The sequence below is a fragment of the Lissotriton vulgaris genome, chromosome 2_1, assembly GCF_964263255.1.
Source record: "Lissotriton vulgaris chromosome 2_1, aLisVul1.2, whole genome shotgun sequence".
Lineage (NCBI taxonomy): Eukaryota > Metazoa > Chordata > Amphibia > Caudata > Salamandridae > Lissotriton > Lissotriton vulgaris.
This window is the reverse complement of record NC_141687.1, coordinates 1,943,252,639-1,943,263,212: the sequence shown is the minus strand read 5'-3', so window position 1 is coordinate 1,943,263,212 and position 10,574 is coordinate 1,943,252,639. Positions and strand designations below refer to the sequence as shown.

General features: G+C 46.9%; 1 protein-coding gene across 1 annotated transcript in view; it reads left to right on the top strand.

Moving 5' to 3' along the window:
• The first annotated feature begins 4,330 nt into the window (after positions 1-4,330).
• The window catches only part of LOC147733526 (apoptosis-enhancing nuclease-like), an 86,665-nt gene continuing 80,421 nt past the window's right edge, over positions 4,331-10,574 (top strand). The window contains exon 1 of the mRNA XM_086958123.1: positions 4,331-4,435. The gene's annotated coding sequence lies outside the window, so the exon portion shown is untranslated. The remainder of the gene's footprint in view (positions 4,436-10,574) is intronic.

Here is a 10,574-nt window from a genome sequence, read left to right as displayed (position 1 = left end):
CTATACCTGCAGTAAGAGGGTGGCCACCGCTAAACCGGGAATGCAAGCCGCTGCTTTTGATACTTTGCGGGCCAGCCTGTTTGCCTCACTGGGATGTGATCCAGTTTCCTCTCGTACCACGGAACGAGAACGTTTGCATGGGCTTTTGCTCCCTGTCTCCTGCTGCCCCCCTATGGCCACCTCGGTGATCATTGCTGCCTGTCCGAAAAGCAGCCCAGCATATAGCTGCCCCGCTTCGAGACCGTCTTCCCCGCGGCCTTCTTGACCCATTTGCCCGGAGCGAGGCCTCAACATTTTATAATTGGCATTGCCTAAGTGAACCTACCATAAAAAGAACTGTGTGCCTGCACCTTTAACAATGGGGATTCGGGGGGGCAGCCGACCAGCGGGAGGCTTGCCCCCACGGGGTTTTTTGGGGCCGGTAGGAGGGGAGGGGGACGCAGGACCAGGACGGACAGGAAGGACCGTTGGGCTGTTTTCGGCTGGGGGAGGGCAGTTGGGCTATCTTTGGGCTGTTTTTGAGCTGGTGTGGTGATATATCCTGTAAGCGTGTGTCACTGTCCACCATTTTGTGGATAGTGACACAGCAGCCGGTGCAGAACGTTGGGTCCTTGTTTTTGCGTGTTTTGTCTGTGGTTTGGGGCTCTCTTCGTGACAGGTGGCGGTAGTATCTAGTGAAATATAAATCTGTGTGGGTTTCGTCATTATACTTTTGTTCCTTCTCTTCACCCTCCCTAATTGTTAAAGTTTCGAATTGCATATGTTTCCCTTTTTCACCCTTCCCTTGTTATATGATAAATTTGTTATTTGATTTAATAGCGTGTTCCACCTTTCTTACCCTCCTTATAGTTGAATGCTAAAACGTTTTTATGATTGCATAATATGTTTTCTTTTGTCTACACCCTCCTTTTAAAAGTGCTTAAATTTGGTTATTTGATTAAATAGTGTGTTCCATTTTTCTTACCTTCCCTATAGCTGAATGTTCAAATTGTTTTCGTGATTTTTCATATTATGTTCCTTTTTCTTACCATCCCTTTAAAAATTGCTTAAAGTGTGTTATTTAGCATGTTCCTTTTTCTTTTTCCACCCTTAGAAAAATCATGATAAACTGTCTTATTAAATAGCTGTTCCTTTTTTCTTACCTTCCCTTTAAATTACTAAATGATTAGCATAATATATCTTTTGCATAGTTATACACTATTTCTGATTTTGGTTATTGACAGTCTTATTGCCTTCAATCTTTGGATCATGACCATTTATGAAATTTAGATAAAGAGATTTAAAACTTTCTGAGTCTGTAGTTATTATATGAGTGCAAATGTTATTTTTACCTTTTATGCTAACACCCCGATCCAATAAGTTATAGGTACCAGTGACAAGGATTGGTAAGTCAATGGTATAGGACCTAGTAGAATAAAATATCTGGTAGTTAGAGCGTAGGTTACCTGACTAAGAAGATGGGCCCAGGTGAGTATGGTAAATTTATAGTCGGGTGACCTGCATGCTCTATCAGTGCCATGGGTAATGAAATGTGAATGTAGGGGTAAAGGCACCAGGCAGAGTGGGGGGGGGGTTGTGCAAAATGAAAGTCGTGGGAGGAGTGAAGGACTGTGCAGTCAAAGGGAGGGAAGAGGGATGAATTACCAAAAGGTGAAACAGGGTTGAGAAGCATAGGGGGGAATGTGAGTTGTAGAGAGATGGGAGGTGTATGATCAGTCGGAGGGAAGAAGATGGAATTACAAATAGGGGAGGCAGGGATGTGAGGCATGGGAGGGGGAGTGAAGGTTGTAGAGAGATGGGAGGTGTAAGAACAGAATTGAGGGAACGAGGAAAGGGGAAGAGCAAAAAGGGGTGAGGAGAAGAGGGGAGGGAGGGGGAGGGTAAGGCGAGTTGATAGGTAGTTCAGATTGTAAGAAAGGTGGATTAAATAGGGGGGAAATGGGTAGGAATAGGGGATTTAGGGGGCGGGAGAAGGCAGTGGAATAATGGGGAGATGTAGGATCTAGAGGTGAAGTGGGGTGTAAAGCAGATGAGGTAAGGGGGAAGTCCGGTTGGGAAGGTGGCAGAATGGGATCGGAGGGATCGAGAGAAGGAGGGGATAAGGGGTCGACCTGTGATTCCCGGGAGAGAGGTCTGAAGGAATATGTGGGGGTCAAGGGGGGAGAAAGGGAGAAAGTAGACAAGCTAGAGGAAGAAGAAGAGGAGGAATCTAGAGAGATTGTAGTCACAGGGGTGGGACGAAGGGAGTGGAAGATGGGGTCAAAGAGAGAGAGACAGGAGTCAGAAGCTTGGATCATGACAGTGCCATTGTTAAAAAGTGTAATGGTGAGATAGCCATTAAAGCAAGCGGAGGGAGACATTTTTAACCGCTTCCCACGCGGGAAAGAAGAGGAGGAGGAGACATTGAAGGAATTGAAGAAGCTGGAGGACCAGGAAGGGATGTCATTAATGAAGAAAATGAAGTCATTTTTAATCTTCCCTAGGCGGCCACTATGGAATTTGTCAACAAAGAGGGAATCTGGAAATGGTCCAATGATGTTATGCTTGAACCGTTTAGCTGCTGCTTTGGACATATAAGGGGGATAAATTACTTTGAAGCAGTTAATTCCAGAATTAATTCGACTGGAAGCCATGATAATGAGATGAGGTGAATACGTATGTGGTGTGGTGGACAGAAAAAGAGGCCACTAGGCTAGTGATACCGCAAAGAAGTAAAATAAGAGGGGTGCACAAATTCAGGAAATCAAGAGAGAATAAAGCTAATAGGAGTGAGGTCAAATCAGGACCAAAGGTAGATATGTGACAAAGCTAGAAACAGGTAGAAAGGTACAGGGGAGAAGCAGCATTGAATCATGTGTGCAAACCTCTTCTGTTTCTAATAGAGGAAGCACCAAAAGGGGTTGCCCAATCCAAGATGGCCATCAAAGATTTGGGCATGGGGGGCCTGGGTGGGGGGAAATAACATGGATGGTTGGGGAGTGAAAGCAACACAGAGGGCAAACCGACCCCTCAAAATAGGCCAAAACAGATCCCTTGGTAGCACACTGATCCCTGCATTGGATAGGACCTCCCAGTATAGGGGCAAGTCTCTAGGCACCGGTAGAGTCCGGTAACTGTCTTATAGCACAAAGAGGGAGCTGTGAACGAGACAGGCTCACTAAGAAGCACTTACTTTACCACTGGGTCTAAAATAACATTAATAATGTATTTTTCTCTCTGGCGATTTAAGAAACAGATCAAAGCAAAGGATACATGGCCACAAAAGCATTGCTTCTATTCTTGGTTTTCCCTACCTTAACTTAGACCCGCCAAAATATTTTCACAGTGTTAGAGGAGGCGGGACCTTAAAGGAGGCAATGCTTTGAGCCAGTCACTGACTTAGCAGCATTTGAGGAGTGTCTAAGTGGGTGGGACCAGGAGACTTGGCAGTCATAGAGCACTACTTGAACTAGCACTCCTCCCAAAATTCTAACTAAGAGTTAAGCCTGCCACCCGTTTCCCAGGGAGGTTGGAAAACACCTGAAGGTCCTCAGCTAAGCAAGTGGGGTTGGTATCTTGTTTACGGCTCATGGAAATTGCAAGGAGCCTCTAGATTTAGACCACGCCCCTACTTGGGTAGGCCACACCCCTTTATGGAGTTTACCACGCCCCTTTTAGAACACCCCCAGTTTTCCCCCCACTTAAAGCCCTCGCTCTCACTCAAGCACATGCGAGACCAATTGCATTTCCAATGCTTGTTTTTCTTTGATTAAGCCACACTCTGAGTTCGGCTCTTGCTTGGAAGTCCTTTGTTAGTTTATTGGCTCGCCCAATCTAGCGATCATATTACATTCTCTCATCATCATAATATGACCGCCAACCAGTCTCAGGACTCAAATGTATGTGCCAGCGTTACTCAATTCAATTGCTTTACAGGCTTTCCGAACAAGCCCGGACTTGTTCGATCAATCAGCAGGCTTTCACGGAATCGCTTTTTCGTGTAGTGTTTACCTCGTTGCAGAGTTGCAGCCATCTTGAAAAGATAACATCAACTCATACTTTTCAATTAGTGGATCATAACCAAACTTTACCTTTAAGAATATAAATGGTTTATTTTGTTTGTTAACAGAAAAAAATTGGGGACACGTTTTAATTAATAACCTATAATATATATATATACTCGGTATCATTTACAATACTTAATTTTTACTTCAAGATTGATAAGCATTTGCTTTGTAAAAAGAAAACTTAAGTTTACTAAAGATTGACTAGAAAGTTTCAGCGTATTTATGACGAGGTGTATCGCGAGCGGCTGAAAAGAATAGCTCCAAGATGGCGTGTAGATTCGCAGGAAACAGGCTCGTGCGACATGGTCCATTCACTTTTAGTTAAGTAGTTTGCAGACTTGAGAACACGTGGAAGGCAGAGGGAGATACCTGTGCGGTCGGAAGAAACGGTAAGATGAGGATTCTCGGCAGGAGGAATTTGTATGAGACAGCACAAAAGGGGTGAGAAACCCCGAACAGCTTCGTTATTTATAGTCGGGGCCTCGTTTTACAATTTCGTAAGCGTAGAACGATTGGTATACCGGCTACTACTCTCTGTGGCAGTGTTATCCGACTCGGGGTTGTGATATCTTGGCTATGATGTTGGTATTTGTTGTACCCCTTTAATTGTGTCGTATTCTTTTCTGAGTTTTATTGTATTGACTTGTGTTATATTGAATCCCATGACTGTTCTCATTCTCCTCCCCTGGTTTCTACTGTTGTCCAGTGATGGAAAATCTTCAGGGATTCCTGACTGGTCAGCAGTGTCTTTATGTAATCTGGAATTAACGTCCTCTTTAAACCCCTCGTCTAGCATTCCTAAAAGAATACGATTCAATTAAAGGGATACAACAATGTATTTTAATCTAGAATTTGTAGTTCCCCATTACGCTTGTGTGTCCAATCTGAGACAGCCCAAGGAGTGAAGAAGTGTTGGTTGTGGGCTCAGTGCCGTCGGTAGTTGTATCTTTGTGACGTGGTTTCAATTAACACAAATTAACAAAACAATTCTTAGCGCCCTCGGCTCCTGATGTGGGTTCCGATATCTTGGGGCAGCTGTTTGTACTTTCTGGAGGGTTCAGTCTTGGCATCTGTTGAACTATTAAACTGAATAATTTGTAACGGGTACAAATGATGACCGGAAACCTAGTGCCGTTACGATATGGACTGGCTATCTTAGGCTAGGCCAGATGACAGTTTTCCTATTTGGATAGGATGGTTGAAACTTTCTTTTATTACCATGTTGGCCCGGCCGGTTTATGAGCTAAATTGCTCAGAACACTACAGAATGATGTGGTCAGGCTGAACATGGTGGAAGCATATACTTTAACTGGTTCTTTAAACTATGATTATCTACTATGATGTGAGGGTAGTGACTATGTTTTCAACTAGTTCTTTAAAATTGTGGTAGGAGGGAAATGGCAAATACAACAGGTGATGGACCGAATGTGGATCAATGTCACACACTCAACCCAGTCCAAAGATCTGGGCCCAAATCCATCGTTTTTTTGCACTCCACACCACCCTGGGTTAGACAATGGCGATATGCAAATCAGCTCTGACCCTGTGCCCCATGGGAACAGTCCAGTCCGAACTACAAAAGCCATGTCCTTCCCAGAACGGAATCAAGCATCCGAGGACCGGACCGGTTTCGAGGTAACACCTCTCATCAGCCCGGCTAGCTTGACTCCAGTGGTGTGGAAATGGCAACAAGGTTTGAGTAAAGGTCTAAAAAACGAAAAATGATCAACTGTGGTATGAATGCTCGTTGAAGCGGAGTTCTGAATGGAACCTGCCACAACAGAAAGATCAAAAAGTATTGGTATTTATATAGACTCTGTCATTGTGCCTTTTTCGTTTTTATTATTTACTTTTGGCCTTGTTGCACAGCATTTTGACTATGCCGTATATTTTACACAGCGCTTTGAGTGCTGTAAATAGCAGGTGTTACTGTATCCTCATTTTGTGGTGATTCATTTGTGATCTTTGAGAGGACAGCAGGTTTTGCCAGGATTCTCGCTGGAACACCTGCTGGTCCACACTTTATTCAATGAAGTAAGAGACCGCTCATTAGCTATTGCTAGGTCTGGGCTGGAGACCTCCTAGATAGTCCTTCAGACATTGCTTCACGTCATTGTCATTAACTCTGATTCAGCCCACAGTTGACATGCTTAGAGTAGTGTCAGTAGGTCAGTCCTCTATTGCTGTGTAAATCCCACAGCCTCCTTACCCCTGTATATTAACACCCTGTCCTCTTAAAACGAATTCCTCTGCTCTTTAAATATACACGATTACCTTCAAACTCTAATATGTAAAACCCAACCTCTTACCTTTTTCCCTGCGACGCTCCTCTGGACTCCTGATGAGAGGAAAGGTCATTAGACATATTTTCGCAGCGGCTGTCGGGTTTTGTTTTTTACATTATTATGACCAGCTATGGAGGTCGTTTGTAGCAGGTTGGTCTTTTTCCTACATGCCACGCTGATTAGCTTGTTTTAGACCCGGAGGACGCTACGTGGGGTGAGTTTTTTTTCTTCTGGCTACTTTGGACTGTGACATTAGCTTGATGAGACGATGTTCTGCAGTTGGGTTCAAAGGCGGTTAATTTAGGACGCTTCACATGAGGCAGTAGTTCTCGAAAAACACAGAGGGCTCATACAAGATCAGTTACGTTGCTTCCTGAACAACGACACAAGCCGAACTCTGCCCTGCCAGAACACTAGACCGAACCAGCCTTAACCACGCATGCGTGGTTAAGGCTGTCGTCGTCGTTCAGGCAAGCCGTTGTTTGGCTTTCGTGACTCCGGAACTCGCTGTTCCGGAGTCGTTGTTCTGGATGTTTCCCCTGACGTCACCCTCATTATCAGATCTCTCAGACTCCCAAGGCGTTTAGAGGTAGGTGTTTACACAGCTTTTCATTGTTTAGTCTTCAAAAAGATTTAGTAACTAATTCCATATTTCATTTAGATGGCCTACTCGAGAACCCTCTACATCGGCCAGGAGCGGGACCCAGACTTGAAAAAACGTATACACGCTCTCAAACCATTTAGTTTGTATATATATATATATATATATATATATATATATATATATATATATATATATATATATATATATATTCAGTGCTCCAAACTACCAGTTCCCACGAGTCGCGCACTGCCCCAAAACAGGCGGGACACGCGGCCAGGAATATTCCATGGTGAAATGTGGACCTCAAACAGGGGTTTGAGGAGAGACACTGCTCGTCGCGGCCCATCTGAGGGCTTCAAAGGAAGACAGGAATTAGTGCAACCATCGAGGGATGCACATACCGGGACCTCAGTTCCCATAATGCAGCAGTAAATAGACTGGCCAATGGAGGGCGTAATTATAGCATTAAAGGGGCTGTAACCGGACGCACTCATTCAATTCTGAGAAGCCTCTGAAGAAAAAAGAATGGACTTTCGAAACGCGTCAGGGGAAGGAATTGGCTGTCATATGTGAGCGGAGAACAGAAGTCCTTCCATACCTGGATTAAAGCAGGGTTCTTCAAACTGTGGGGCGCGCCCCCCTGGGGGGGCGCGGCACCATCCCCCGGGGGGCGCGCGCTCCACTCCGATCTTCCCTTTGTGCCCGTTCCTTTGTCCCTGTGGCAGCGCGATGTAGAGACTCTGTGAGGGCGGCCGATTTCCGTCAGAGTGGGGCTGCAGGGGCCTAAGAGCTGAACAAAGCTCATTAGCATGCGAATGGTCTCTTAAAGAGGTGTGAAGTGCTCGGGTGCGGCTGGCTGGCTGAGTGTGTGTGTGCCCGGAAGCTGTGTCAGCCCGGGCACACACAGGCATGGTGAGATGAAGAGGGAGGGAGGAAGGAGACAGAGACAGATAGACAGAGGGAGAGCGAGGGAGGGAGACAGGCAGACAGAGGGGGAGCGAGGGAGGGAGACAGAGGCTGACAGAGCGAGAGCGAGGGAGGCAGCGCGAGGGAGAGCGAGAGAGAGTAGTGGAGGGAGACATGCAGACAAAGGGAGAGCGAGGGAGGGAGACAGGCAGACAGAGGGAGAGCGAGGGAGGCAGAGTGAGGGAGAGCGAGGGAGACAGAGGGAGACAGAGGGAGAGCAAGGGAGACAGAGGAAGAGCGAGGGAGGCAGAGTGAGAGAGAGCGAGGGAGACAGAGGGAGAGCGAGGGAGACAGAGGGAGAGCGAGGGAGGCATAGCGAGGGAGACATAAGGAGAGCGAAGGAGACAGAGGCAGCAAGAGGGAGAGCGAGAGATGTCGGGTCGAGCCGGCCACCAGACGTCCGTTATGTTGCCATGTGGGTGAATAGATGTATGGGTGGAGTGGTGGATTTATGGGTGGAGTGATGGGTGGAATGGTGGATGTGTGGGTAACATGGTGGATGTATGGGTGGGGGGTGGATGGATGAGTGAGGGGATGGATGGATGGGTGAAGGGGTGGATGGATGGTGGGAGAGAGGTTGGATGCATGAGTGGAGGGATGGATGGGAGTGGATGGATGTGTGTATGGTTGGAAGGGTAGATGGATGGGTGGATGGAGGGATGGATGGATCAGTGAAATGGTGGATGGATCGATGGGGGGTGGATGGATGAGAGCGGTGATAGATGGATGGATTGATGTATTGATGGGTGAAGGGGTGAATGAATGAATGGATGGATGAGTGAAGGGGTGGATATGGGGATGGATGGGTGATTGAGGAGGGTGGATGGACGGGGGGATGGATGGAGGAGTGAAGGGGTGGGTGAGAGGTCAATGGATGGATTGATGAGTGGGTGGATGGGTGAAGGGTGGATGGAGGGAAGGGTGGCTGGGTGAGGGGGGAATGGAGAGAGAGGGGGAGGATAGATGGATGGATGGATGAGTGAGGACATGGATGAATGATTGGCAGAGTGGATGGGCAGGTGTGTGCATAGATGGGTGAGATGGATTTGTCAGAGAGTGCATGCATGTGTGGGGGTAGGGTGGAGAGCGGGAGGGGTGGGTGGGTGGATGGATGAGTGGGGGGTTGAGTGGGTGGACGGATGAGTGACTGGGTGGGTGGATGAGTGGGTGGGGGGATGGCTGGATGGGTGAGAGGGTGGGTGGTTGGATGGATGAGTGAGTGGATGGATGGGTGGAGGAGTGGATGGATGGGTGGAAGAGTGGATGGATGAATGGAGGAGTGGATGGATGAATGAATAGAGGAGTGGATGGATGAGTGGGAGGATAGCTTGGGTGAAGGGGTGAGTGGTTGGATGGATGAGTGGGTGGATGGATGGGTGGAAGAGTGGATGGATTGGTGAGGGGATGGATTGGGTGAAGGGATGGATGGATGATGGATGGATGGGTGAGGGGGTGGATGGAGGGATGGATGGGTGAGATGATGGATGGAGGGATGGATGGTGGATGGGTTTGCAAGTGGTTGAAGGGGTTTGGATGTGGATGGGGCACAGATGGAGGGAAGGAATGAATGGTGGGGGAGTTGGTGGATGACAAGGTGTACATGATGGATGGGGAGGGTTGTGATGACTTCCTCTGCCTTGTAGGATTGTGTTTTGAGCTGTGTGGTACGCCTCTGTCCTTTCGCCACACCCACTCACAGGCCTGCAGTTTGCTAGGCACTCTTGTTGTGTTGAGCATTGTTTGCCGGATATGGCCCGTGGTGTGCGCGTTGCAGTCGATCATGTGGTGTGCCGGATTCCCGAGGTTTCGGTCGGGTAGTGGGGGGGGGCCCAACATCTGGGGGGGCTCAACCTGGAAAGGTTTGAATACCTCTGGATTAAAGGCTTACCACCTTATGTTTGTGGTCGTGTGCTGACTCAATGAGTGGGAACTGGTAGTTTGGAGCATTGAATATTGGGCGGCTGCCCAGCCACCAAGTCGCGCACTGCCCCAAAACAGAGGGACACGCGGCCAGGAATATTCTATGCCGAAATGTGGACCACAAACGGAATTTTTGTGGTCGTGTGCCGACTCAATGAGTGGGGAACTGGTAGTTTGAAAATATATATATATATATATATATATTCCCTTCCACACAGGAACCACTCGGACGCTTCAGGTGCTGTTTCAAGTATTTATTCAGCAAGGGAAAAACGACGCGTTTCGGGGATTAGCCCTTGATCACGCTCGTGTGTACTACTGTCCACCATGTTTAAATACATCACGCGAGAAACACAATAAACACCTCATGTGACTAACAGAAGCAACAGTGGCGGCCATCTTGTAATGTGCAAATTCGCATCTAATAAATACAATTGATTTTTATATACACACAGTTACTGATAGAAAGTAAAGTGCTCATCAATATATGTACATATGAAACAATAAAAAAACTTTATTGTACCAAGTTTGTCACGAACTGTATAATCGAGATTCCAAATGGTAGTACCAGTTAGAATGATATTCCCGGCGATGTTATCATAGGTTACTATTACCATTGTATTACTTGATTTTTAACCACACTTCGTAGTTATGCCCAAGTGGGCGGGATTGTCCTTTGAATTGTGCCCAAGTGGGCAAATAAGTCCCATATATCCCTGTTTGTTTAGTCCATATGTACAAATTCAATCAATT